The sequence below is a fragment of the Pongo pygmaeus genome, chromosome 19 (assembly GCF_028885625.2).
Source record: "Pongo pygmaeus isolate AG05252 chromosome 19, NHGRI_mPonPyg2-v2.0_pri, whole genome shotgun sequence".
Lineage (NCBI taxonomy): Eukaryota > Metazoa > Chordata > Mammalia > Primates > Hominidae > Pongo > Pongo pygmaeus.
The window spans coordinates 16,444,587-16,458,017 of NC_072392.2; the positions used below are offsets into that span (position 1 = coordinate 16,444,587).

Genomic DNA, 13,431 nt, shown 5'->3' on the forward strand with positions numbered 1-13,431 from the left:
GGCAGGCAGATCACTCGAGGCCAGGAGCTGGAGACCAGCCCGGTCAACACGGCGACACCCCGTCTCCACCAAAAACACAAAAACCATTCAGGCGTGGCGGCGCGCGCCTGCAATCCCAGGCACCCGGCAGGCCAAGGCAGGAGAGTCACAGGAGCCCCGAGGCAGGGAGGTTGCAGCGAGCCGAGATCACGGCAGCACAGTCCAGCTTCGGCAACAGAGGGAGACCGAAAAAAGAAGGAGAGGGAGACCGAAAAAAGAAGGAGAGGGAGACCGAAGAAAGGGGAGAGGGAGAGGGAGAGGAGGGAGAGGAGGGAGAGGAGGGAGAGGGAGAGGAGGGAGAGGAGGGAGAGGAGGGAGAGGAGGGAGAGGGAGAGGGAGAGGAGGGAGAGGGAGAGGGAGAGGGAGAGGAGAGGGAGATGGAGAGGAGGGTCACATACTCTCTATTAGCAGAAATTCTTCAAAGTCTAGGCTTGTAGATGATACCTGACTACAAGATTTTTACTGTTTCTTTGATTCTTTTTGTTCAGATTTGTAGATGAAGATGCTTATGTTCAAATTGCCGTCTTATCCTGTTTGATTTTATTGTTGAATATGCTTATATTGAAATTTGAAAGTAAAATTCAGAAGATACTGTTTGACATCTGGAGACAGAGTACTTCATAATTTCTGCTCACAATAGAGGGACAAACTTCTCTTAGATTCATTTTGTGTAAAACCATAAGAAGTATTTAGAGAAAATTACACTCCAGGCAAGGGCATAGAATGAGCAAAGGCACAGAGGCAGGACATAAAAGAAAAAAAACTTCAGGTGGCTGGGTGTATAGTACAGAAACTAGACGGGTAGAGGGGACTCATGGGAGATCAGTCGAAAGGCCTGGTACTGGGCTTCATCCAGGTGTTCAGGAAAGATCCCAGAAGGCATGAGCATGTGGTTGGCACAACCCGCCCCCTTCACAAATAGTAATCTGCCAGTTGTGAAGGTAGCAGTGGTGCCATGCAACACTTCCCAAATGGAGTTACCCTTGAATACTTAAAAAATCATCATGGGCTGGGCATGGTGGCTCACACCTGTAATCCCAGCATTTTGGGAGGCCAAGGTGGATGAATCACTTAATGTGATGAGTTCAAGACCAGCCTGACCAGCCTGGCCAACATGGCAAAACCCTGTTTCTACTAAACATTAAAAAAAAAAAAAAATCATGTATAGGAGCTCACCTGTGCCTGGATCAGAATAAACAACATAAAGTGGTGTCTTGAGGAAGTAAAAGCTATAGACAATCACTGGCATTTGAAGACTCTGTTCTCTAATATAACAAAGAAAGCAACAAATTAGAGAGGTTAAATAAAAGTTTTAAAGGGAAATAATTACCGACATATATGTGTATGGTCTTAAATGACAAGGTAAGACATAGAAGGCAGACCAACGTTCATTGAGGAGGGCCGTGCACCTTGTTGTGCTCTGTGGAGACGCTGCCTGCTTATAGGGTGCGTGCGTGTCACCTGCTGTGTGTGACACACCATCAGAAAGTCTGGCCTCCAAATGTTATTTACAGGTATGGGTTGCCACATTGTAAGAACAGATTATTGTACAAAAATAGGAATGTTGAAAGAAATATTGGGAATGTTTTTTCTTAAATATTATTATATTTTAAGAAGAAATACCATCAGCATTATTTTTGGAACCTTGTATACCTCTCACAGAACACTTGTGCACAACAGAAAATTTGAGAAAGGCATGGCCAGAGCTGGATTTGCATCCCAGATTTACCATTCATGAACCATCTGACCATCATCAAATTTTCCTCTAAAATAAGAGATAATATGTGGAGGTTTTGTGGAAAATTAAATTAGATAACATTTTTAAGACACATGGTAATGTGCCTGTCATATACAGTGGAGTTATACTGCATTAGTTTGTTCTCACTTTGCTATAAAGAACTACTTTGAGGCTGGGCACAGTGGCTCATGCCTGTAATTCCAGCACTTTGGGAGGCCAAGGCAGGCGAGTCACTTGATGTCAGGAATTCAAGACCAGCCTGGCGAACATGACAAAACCGCATCTCTACTAAACATACAAAAATTAGCCAGGCATGGTGGCACACACCTGTAATCCCAGCTACTTGGGAGGCTGAGGCAGGAGAATCGCTGGAATCTGGGAGGCGGAGGTTGCAGTGAGCTGAGATTGCCCCACTGTATTCCAGCCTGGGAGACAGAGAAAGACTTAGTCTCAAAAAAAAAAAAATTGAATTACCTGAGACTGGGTATTTTATAAAGAAAAGAGGTTTAATTGCCAGGCACAGTGGCTCACACCTGTAATCCCAGCACTTTGGGAGGTTGAGGCAGGCAGATCACAAGGTCAGGAGATCGAGATCATCCTGGCTAACACGGTGAAACTCCGTCTCTACTAAAAATACAAAAAATATTAGCTGGGCGTGGTGGTGGGTGCATGTAGTCCCAGCTACTCGGGAGGCTGAGGCAGGAGAATGGCGTGAACCTGGGAGGCAGAGCTTGCAGTGAGCCAAAATCACGCCATTGCACCCCAGCCTAGGCAACAGAGCCAAGACTCCGTCTCAAAAAAAAAAAAAAAAAAAAGAGGTTTAATTGACTCACAGTTCACAGGTCACACAGGAAGCATGGCTAGGTAGGCATCAGGAAACTTACAATCATGGTGGAAGGCGAAGGGGATGCAGGTACATATTCACATAGCTGGCAGGAGAGAGAGAGTGAATGAAGCAGGAGGTACTACATACTTTCAAACAACCAGCTCCCTTGAGAACTCTTATCACAAGACAGCACTAGGAGGACGGTGCTAAACCATTAGAAACTGCCCCCATGAGCCAGTCACCTCCCACCGGGCCCCATCTCCAACAATGGGAATTACAATTCAACATGAGATTTGGGTGGGGACACAGAACCAAACCATATTATGTCTGCATATTTGTTTCAGTGAAATTTTCTGTTATTAACATAGTTTTATATGCTGGGGACAAGCAGAACACATGCTTCATTTTGTTGTGTTAAATGTGGCCCCTAAACACAAAGCAGCTATTTCATCAGTGGTGTAACTAAAGAAAGAGCCAACCTCAGTGGCTCATGCATGTAATCCCAGCACTTTGGGAAGCTGAGGCAGACGTATCGCTTGAGTCCAGGAGTTCGAGAACATCCTGGGCAACGTGGTGAAAGCTCATCTCTTAAAAAAAAAAAAAGAAAATTAGCCACGTGTGGTGGTGCACATCTGTAGTCCCAGCTACTCTGGAGGCTGAAGTGGGAGAATCACTTGAGGCTGGGAGATTGAGCCTGCAGTGAGCCGAGATGTTGCCACTACACTCCAGCCTGAGTGATCCACCTCGGCCTCCCAAAGTGCTGGGATTACAGGTGTGAGCCACCAGGCCTGGACACTAATAGTATTCTTTTTTTATTTTTATTTTTTATTTTTTATTTTGAGACAGAGTCTCTCTCAGTCGCCCAGGCTGGAGTGGGAGTAATCTCCACTCACTGCAACCTCCGCCTTCCAGGTTCACGTGATTCTCCTGCCTCAGCTTCCCAGGTAGCTGGGATTACAGATGTGTGCCACCACCCACGCCCAGCTAATTTTTGTATTTTAGTAGAGACGGGGTTTTATTCTGTTGGTCAGGCTGGTCTCGAACTCCTAACCTCAAGTGATCCACCCGCCTCGGCCTCCCAAAGTGCTGGGATTACAGACATGAGCCACCATGCCCAGCCACCAATAGCATTCTTAATAACCATATTCTTTGGTTATTTAGTTCAGGCTTTGTTTTGTGAATGCCTCCTACACACATACACCTACACATACACCTACACATACACACACACACACACACACTTGCTGTTATATAACATGGGAAGTATTTAGTGGGTATTTCTCTAATCTGCTTAAATGATGCAGGGCTTTCTCATACTGAGTGGTATTGTTCTAGCCAAGCAGACTGAGCATTTGAAATAACATCTTAGGATGCCCAAAGACAGGGGTACTGGAAATTAATTCTTGTGGCCTTGCTTTTTTCTTATACACTCTGAATGAGTCTATTTATCGTTCAGTAGAGAATGATAAATAGAATTTAGAGATGATAAATGATAAATAGATAAATGATAAATAGAATTTAGATGATAAATGAATTGTAGAGAAACTTAGATAACTAAAAGGAATACCTCAGCAGAATGTAGGCTTCTCTATTTTTTTCTTATTAAATTATCAAAGAAGGAAATGAACATGAATTATTTAAAATGATTGTCCTTGGAGGCCTTGGGGACCAAGTCATTTAAATGGACTGATAAGAAGGTGGCCCATTTTGTTTCTTGATGACGTTCCTGAGAATGGCTGGCACAGACAGAGGAGATTTTTTTCTCCTCAGACCTAACCTGATTTCATTCTGTTTCTGCATATTTGCCAACCTGATTTTATTCTGTGTAACATAAAGGGGAAAATGTGAAAACCAGTTCCTGTCAGTAAACCTTTAAAAATTATTTAAAAACCCAACCCCCTACAATTTGTTAAGTTCCTGATGGTTTCTTCCAATGAAGTTTTCAGTTTACTGATTTTTTTTTCCACTCAGAAGAAGGGGCTGTGAAGTCAAGAGTGTAAGACAGTGTGGGTTAACCGTTTTAAGTTCTGTTTCTGTGAAATGTATTCTATTCATGTTTACACAGCAACAGAGGAAAGCTTGGAGAATTAAGTACACCGTAAATTCAACCACAGAAGCTTATGAGTAGCTAGATTAACTTCAAAACAATCAGTAAATAAATATTTTAAACTTCCACTGACCTTTTTAAAATCTACTTCCAGATACGTTGTTTGAACTATTCTCATAAATTAGTCATCTTGCAAAACAGCTGTGACAATATGATATAATGAAGAGAGCAATGATTTAGCAATCAGAAGGTTGGGAGTCCTTGTCTTGGCTCATTCACAGGGAGATCACATGACATGCCAAAGTCCCCTAGATGAGGAAGCCATGCATGAGAAGATTGAGGATTGGGTCAATGATATATCATAAAAGACTTTCTATGAGTCTGTGCTTAAACTTAGAAACCTCACAAAGAACACACCAGGGAATTTGGGTGAGAGCAAGAGCTTCACCTCATGCAGAATTGCAGTGTTATTTTAGAGTTGTGTTATGACTCAGGCTTAGAAGACAGAATGTCTGAGTCAGGATTCTGTTGTGTATAATGGATTGCACTCTCGTTGGCTTAGACAGAAAAGTGTTAAATGGCTTGCAGAATTGTGGGGAGGGCTGAGCTTCCAGGGGCAGCTCCCAAAGTCTCCACACAGAATTGGACCACCAGGGAACCTGCTCCCTCCACCAGGACAGAAGCCTTAACTTCAGAAAGCTGCCCACCCAATTGGAAAGCTGCCACCTCAGTCACCAGCACCAGAAGCATCTTGTCTCTGCTACAGTCTCTGTGCACATAGTGAACGCCCTGTGCCCTGCCTCTCTCCCCCTGACTCAGTTGCCACTCCGGGTCTCGCCCAAGTCTTTCTGATGGTGAAACTTAAATCACACCCAAAATCCCAGCTGCAGGAGAGCTCTGAGATTTCATCTTTCCAGCCTCTGTGTGCTACGTGGGGTTTGGAGCATTTGCCAACAAGCCAATCCACTGCATTCACCATTGACAATAAGCAAAATATTTATGATCAGTAACATTTGCATTTTTTCACAATTTGCAGCATACAGGCTTCTTAATTAGAGCTAATGTCAAGTCATTCTACATATAAAAATATCATTTTTGACCATTTCTCAAGAAACAGCTTTTTAAAAAATTGAGAGCAATGCCTACATTATTTCCTAATTCAAAGCTGGTAGAGAAAATAGGATGTTAAATTTAGAATTTCCCTTCCAGCTTTGTTTATTTTCTCCACATCAGCTCTGTTTTCCTCTGTGTCTTTTTCTCCCATGGAGACATCATCCACCTTTTCAGTCTGATTTGACCTTTGCCGTGCAGACCTGTGGATGAAGAGCCAGAGTCCCCCAAGGTCGATGCTGCTGGCCAATGGCCTGGTGTCTGTGTTAACAGAACACCTCCAACGCCCTCAGAGCCCATGACCACCATAAGTCACTCATCAAGTCATTTGACTTGCGATGCCCTGGTATTTAATCATTTTTTTCTATAAGCAAAGTTCCAAATTCAAACTTTGGCCCGACATATCAAACGTTTCTCGACTCTACCCTGGCCCCACATTGTTACAACCGCAAGGGCACTTTCCAGGTACTACCACATGCAGCTACTGCATGCAGGAGCCTGGCCGAGGCTCCGGGGAGGCACTGATGGAGAGCCTGACTCATAACACAAAAGCAGCCTCTTCCTCTCTACCTCTTCCTCCTCTCCAGTTCTTGTCTTGCCTCATTTCTGCCTCTCATAGCCATTAAATTCAGGTCACTACTATTTGCCATTTTCTTATCTCATGAGAAATAGCACGGTCAGCCAGAGGCTTCATCTCCAAGGAAACCAGGCGTCACAACTGTGCACCTGACCCTTTTGTAGGCACCCTTTGGCCATCCCCATCTTGCAGCCTGCTAGACATTTTTCTCCCTGGTCTTGTATGTGAGCACCTGTGTTGATCTGTCATTTCTGATCTTGGTGTGCTCCCAGGTTTCCTGGAATTTCCTGATAGACTCACAATACCCCTTTAGTCATGTTTATCTTCATATATGAGAAAGATGCATAGCTATACTTCATACATATACTGTACACATAAAGATAGCAAATAGAAGAAACAGAATATGCATCTGTCCACTGTAACAGTATCTTTCTTCCTGGACTGCAATGAACATGCCATTGTATTGAAAGACTCTAGTAGGCTGGGCGCGGTGGCTCATGCCTGTAATCCCAGCATTTTGGGAGGCTGAGGCGGGTGGATCACGAGATCAGGAGATCGAGACCATCCTGGCTAACATGGTGAAACCCCGTCTCTACTAAAAATACAAAAAATTAGCTGGGCGTGGTGGCGGGCGCCTGTAGTCCCAGCTACTCAGGAGGCTGAGGCAGGAGAATGGCGTGAACCTGGGAGGCGGAGCTTGCAGTGAGCCAAGATTGCCCCACTTCACTCCAGCCTGGACAACAGAGCAACACTCTGTCTTAGAAAAAAAAGGCTGTAGTAAAAATTAATCCTAGAATGTACCCGGTTATTATCTCTGCTAAAATAGTTTGCAATTAAATTAAATGAAGATTAAACTACACGTATTGAAAGACGTGAAAGCCCAGTGAGTGAGTCAGTGAAGATGGGAAATGAATTAACAGTCACAGTTTGTGCAAGAACTTTGCTGTTCCTTCCTCCCCTAGGCACCTCATTATTAAACATATTCGTTTTACTCAGTTGTCCTACATCTAGGACTGGCCTCCACTCAGCTAACTCCTCCTCCCATCTCATTTCTCCAATTCAGCTCTAGTCCAGGGGAGAAAAGGATAATAAATATCACACTAAACGCCATAGAATACTTCTCAAGTCACCAGAGAGGTAAATCAAAAAGTATTATTTGCTATTTTGAACTGGAACAACATGTAAATGTTCCCATCTCTTTTCTTGGCAGGTGGAACTGGACAGAATACTTCTGTCCATAAGGCCCTTAGAAGCCCCTTAAGCGAAATACCAATGAGGACCTCCCCAGCAGCTGCTATCTCTCCTGCCAGGTAGATGAGCCCCAGGAATAACCACTGCTTATGGTTTGTTCTATATCCTTCTAGATGTTTTTCTTTATACATATGTGTGTGTGTGTGTCTGTGTGTGTTGAGAGAGGGTGTGTGTTGTGTAAATTGGATTATATTACACATTTACACATTAGTCCAACACTTACTCATTTCACTTTGTCATTGGAATGTGAGCTCCGTGAGGACCAAGATTTTTGTTTATTTTGCTTGCTAACACATCTTTTGTTGATAACAGGGAGTGAAACATGGTCACGTCATGATAGAAGCTCAACAAATATTTGTTGAATGAATAAAGGAATATGTCTGAGACATCTTTACATTGCAAAATTTGGAGAAATGATTCCTTTTTGTGAAGGTTACATAATACACATCAATTTATGTAGCTGTACTTCTACTGATAGATTTTAGGTTACTTGGGGTAAATAATAAAGTGAAGATCCTTATGCAATTTTTTGACCACTAAAGGGGCTATTTCTGTATAAGGGTGGATCAAGATTCATTTGCAAATATGAGAGATCACTGTAGTTAAGCAGAAAGGGATTTAATCCACGGCATTTGGTACTGGAAGGGCTGGAGAAGGCAGTAGGCTCCATCCACTGAGCTTCCAGGAAGGGTTCCCAGAGCATCTCAATGCTGGTCCAGTAAAGGAGCTTCTGTTCCTGCCAGAATCAGGAAGTCTTTCTGTAGGTACATGCCCAGGTCCACCACTGCTGCCAAGATCTAGGATCAGCCTTGGGACCACACAGCCATAGGTGCAGTCCATGCCAGCACACCATGCTCTGTGCCTGCCTCATACTGCCCAGAAGATGATGGAACAGACCCAAGAGTCTCCACTTCGCTGCCACTGAACAGCAAATGCCTTCCCAGCCATGCTTGCCAGGAGAAGCTGCAGAAGGGAAGCCTTCTACTCCCTATACCTTCCACATCCTCTGAGAAGGGGCCCGTTTGACAGAAACTAGGCCACTTGATGAGCCAAGCTTTAAGGACTTTGGGAAATACACCCCTTAGCTTTCCAGTCTCATATAAGTCAGTAAGTCACCCTTCAAAGAGACGAGGATGGAATCAGGTGAGCCTGTCCTGAGATCTTCCACACATTGATTCCTAGAAAAGGAAAATGGAGTCCTAGAAAAGGAAGTGTATTTGACCTGTCCAGGCACGTTGAAAAACTTGATAGACACATTGCCCTTCAGTTTACCCTCCCACTCATAGCATGCAAGGTACTGTTTTCCCAGAATTTTCACACTCTATAAATTTTAAAGATTAAGTAAATGAACAATAATATCTTGATTTACTTTGTCCTTCAGTAAGGTTGAGCACTTCTTCATATGTTTACAGACCATTTATCTATCTTTATATGGTGTGAATGAAAACTTACATACTTGGCCTATATTTATTTTGAGGTATTAGTCTTTTTCCTATTTGTAGGAAATCTTGATATATTGTGCTTTTTAACTTTTTTATATGTAATGCTATTTTCTTTATCTTTGAACTTTGTTTGAAGTTATATTTTACTGAAGAAAAATGTTGCATCTTGTGTTCAGTGCTTTCCTTTATGATTTTAAGTGTTTTGTTTCCTGCCTTAAAAAGACCTTTCTAGCTGTTAGATTATGAAAATATTCTTCCTTAACATCTTAAAGAAGTCTTTTATTTTTTCAGTCTTAAAACTCATAGAAACATGGGTTTGAATTTAAGTGATCTTTCCCTATCTTAACTGCCTTCTGGACTCAAATAAATACTCTTTGAAGGAAGATTACATCATCCAGAACCTCAACTTATAGCCACATTAAAAAAAATATGGTGTCATAGTCAATTTTAAAAATACTAAGTACACAAATAGATAATACCAAATGATGAAAAAACAAGAGAAAAATAGGCAACAGAAACAGACACAGGAGATCCACATATTAGACACGGACTTCAAAACAACTGAGATTAATCCAGTAAAGAAAATAAGTAACAAGGTGGATAATTTCAGCAGAAAACCACAATCTATAAAAAAGAATCCATTAGAAATGTTATAACTTAAAAATAAAATGCCTAAATTTAAGACTCAACAAAGTTTACCTGTAGATTAAACATTTTCAGAGAACTAAAGACAAGTTGATAGAAATATCTGAACTGAAGCGCAGAGAAAACAAAGAATAGGAAATAGAGAAAAGGACATAAGAGCTATATGGGATGGGGTGAAAAGATCTAATGTGTAATTGGAGTCCCCAAAAGGGGAAACAAGAAAAACAAGACAGATAGGGCAGAAGCAGTATTGGAAGAGATAATGGCCAAGAATTTTGAAAACTAAACAGATGTTAAGCCCTAGATTCAAGAACAATATGAACTGAAAGCTATGAACTGAATGCAAAGTAAGTGCAAAGAAAACCACCTAGTCACATTAGGCTAAAACTGCTAGTAATGAAAGAGAAACCATCGTAAAAGCACTCAAAGGGGAAAAAGAAACCTTAATGTCAAAGGAGCAAGAGCTAAAACTGACATCTGCCTTCTCAGCAAAAATGATGGAAGCCAGAAGACAATGCAATGGCGTCTGCAAAATGCGGAAGGAATGCCTGCTTTCCTAGAATACCGTACTTGGTGAAAATACCCTTCAAAGGTGAACACAAAAGGAAGATGCTTTCAGTCCAACAAAAACATTTCTTTTTTAGCAGTGTACTTGTGATGAAAAGATTATTTTAAAAAGTTCTGCATGAAGTTTGTTCTTTTAAAAGATTATTAAAAGTGACGAACCTCTGACAAGGCTGATATAAAGAAAAGGCATAAATTAGCTATATCAGGAATTTTTAAAGGGGTATATCACTAAAGATCCCATAATTATGAAAGCAGTGATGAGGAGATTACAGATTAGTGCTCTGTATAGTACTACTCTATAAATTAGAAAATGTTGATGAAATGGTCAAAGTCTTAGAAAAACATCACTTACTAAACTGACATAAGAAAAAGTAGTAGGAAATCCTGATAGTCTGTAATTTAAATATGTATCTCAAAGGAAATGCCAGGAGGCCCAGATGGTTTCATCATGAAATCTCCCAAACATTTAAGGAAGAAATAACACCAGTCTTACATATTCATACAGAGACTAGAAAAAGACTAGAAAAAAGGGTAAACTTTCTTAGATCATGTAAGAGGCCAGTATACCTTCGATACCTAATTCTTGCAAGGACATTAAAAGACAGGAAAATTAAAAGGTCAGTCTCTCTCATGAACCTCCATGCAAAAATCCAGAACAAAATCTTGGAAAACCTAATTCAGAGATACATTTATTTATTTATTTACTTATTTATTTTTGAGACAGAGTTTCACTCTTGTTGCCCAGGCTGGAGTGCAATGGCACGATCCTGGCTCACTGCAACCTCCGCCTCCCAAGTTCAAGTGATTGTCCTGTCTCAGCCTCCCAAGTAGCTGGGATTACAGCCATGCGCCACCATGCCTGGCTAATTTTATATTTTTAGTGGAGGTGGGGTTTCTCCATGTGGGTCAGGCTGGTCTCGAACTCCTGACCTCAGGTGATCTGCCCACCTCGACCTCCCAAAGTGCTGGGATTACAGGCGTGAGCCACTGCGCCTGGCCTCAGAGATACATTTAAAAGATCATGTTAAATTGGGTTTATTTGAGGAATGCAAGGTGGTTTTAACTACTGAAACCAACCAGAGTTAATTTACCACATTAACAAAGGTATAAAAAGTATACAGTCATCTCAGTAGATGACAGGAAAATATATTCAATAAAGATTAATACCTTTCTTAATGAAAAGTCTTAGAAAACTAGGAATAGAAGGGCAATTCCTTAATCTGATGAAGGGTCTCTATTATATATCTACATCATATGTCATACTTAATGGTGAAATATTGGACGCTTTCCCACAAGATTGTGAATGAGATAGGAATGCCCCATATTGTCACTTTTGTTCAGCTCATTTCAAAAACAAGATATAAAACTACTTTTGAAAACTGTATACCATTATATTAATGTGGGACATGGATACATGGAATTGTGTTTAATGCGATGTGGAGTAGGACCTCTAAAGGAAAGAATGCTTTGGAAAGCCTCACAATGGCCCTGCTACTCATGTGCACAGACAGATGTACCAGGATGTTCATTTCCTAATACTCATGTCAATATCAATGCCAGTATTAACAGAGAATTGATCAAATAAATTATGGTAATGAAAATAGCTAAAATCTGCTGAATGTCTACTATGTACCAGGCCGTGTTTTGATTGTTCTAACTGGATTTAACTCTTTTTTGTTTGTTTGTGTTTGAGACGGGGATTTGCTCGTTGCCCTGGCTAGAGTGCAATGGCACCATCTTGTCCCACTGCAACCTCCACCTCCTGGGTTCAAGCAGTTCTCCTGCCTCAGCCTCCCAAGTAGCTGGGATTACAGGTCTGCACCACCACACCCGGCTAATTCTATGTTTTTTTAGTAGAGATGGTATTTTACCATGTTGGCCAGGCTGCTCTTGAACTCCTGACCTCAAGTGATCCACCTGCCTTGGCCTCCCAAAGTGCTGGGATTACAGGCATGAGCCACCGCACCCGACCAGATTTAACTCATTTAATACCCCCAACAATCCTCTGGGGTAGGTACTATTTATATCAGTGCCATTTTATAGATAAAGAAAGTGAAGCACAGAGGATGAAGTAACCCAGAGTCGTGCAGCTGGTTGGTGGCTATGTGGCCCCAGAGCCCTGTGCTTGGCCTCTTGTGTGATACTTCCCATGAGAAGCCACCAAGAAGGTAGGTAGAGAATGACCAGTAAGTGAAAGAAGCAAAACGGTATGCAAAGCAATGGAATCCTGTTGTAACATTTGTGTTTTTAGAATAACAGAGGGTTTTTCTTCAAGGTTTTTCCTTGAATAATATCACTCTCACCTGCATTCTGAAATGCTTTTTTTTAATGGTGGTAAAACAAATACACCACGAAAACTACCCTCTTAACAAATTTTTAAGTACGGTTAACTATAAGCACAATGTTGTACAGCAGATCTCCAGAAACTTTTTCTAAAATTTCAACTTTATTTCAGATGCAGGGTACATGTGCAGGTTTGTTACATGGGTATATTGTGGGATGCTGAGGTTTGGGGTACAACTGATCCCATCATCCAGGTGGTGAGCATAGTATCCAATAGGTAGTTTTTCAACCTTTGCCCCCTCCACATTCTACCACTCTCCAGTGTCTATTGTTGCCATCTTTTTGTCCTCTAGAACTTTTTTATCTTGCTTGCCTGAAACTGTACCCACTGAACAACTCCCCACTTGCCCTTCCCACAGCCTCTGGCAGCCACCACTCTACTCTCTGCTTCTGTGAGTTTGACTACTTTAGATTCTTCACTGATATGGTTTCGCTCTGTGTCCCCACCCAAATCTCATCTCGAATTGTAATCTCCATAATCCCCATGTGTCTAGGGAGGGACTTGGTGGGATGTGATGGGGTCCATTTCCCCCATGCTGTTCTTGTGATAGTGAGCGCTCACAAGATCTGATGGTTTTATAAGTGTTTGACAGTTCCTGGTTTTATAAGTGTTTGACAGTTCCTCCTCCACATGCACTCTCTCTTTCTCTGTCCCCCCCTTCCCCCACCTCCCTCCTGCCACCTTGTGAAGAAGGTGCCTATTTCCCTTTCCACCATGATTGTAAGTCTCCTAAAGCCTCCTCAGCCATGTGAAACTGTGAGTCAATTAAACCTCTTTATAAATTCCCAGTCTCAGGGAAGGTCTTTATAGCCGCGTGAAAACTGACTAATAGTGTAAATTTGTAC

The 13,431-nt window shown here is 41.8% G+C and overlaps 1 pseudogene; it reads left to right on the top strand.

Moving 5' to 3' along the window:
- Positions 1 to 13,431, top strand: part of LOC129016875 (cytospin-B-like) — a 126,094-nt pseudogene that overhangs the window by 19,414 nt on the left and 93,249 nt on the right.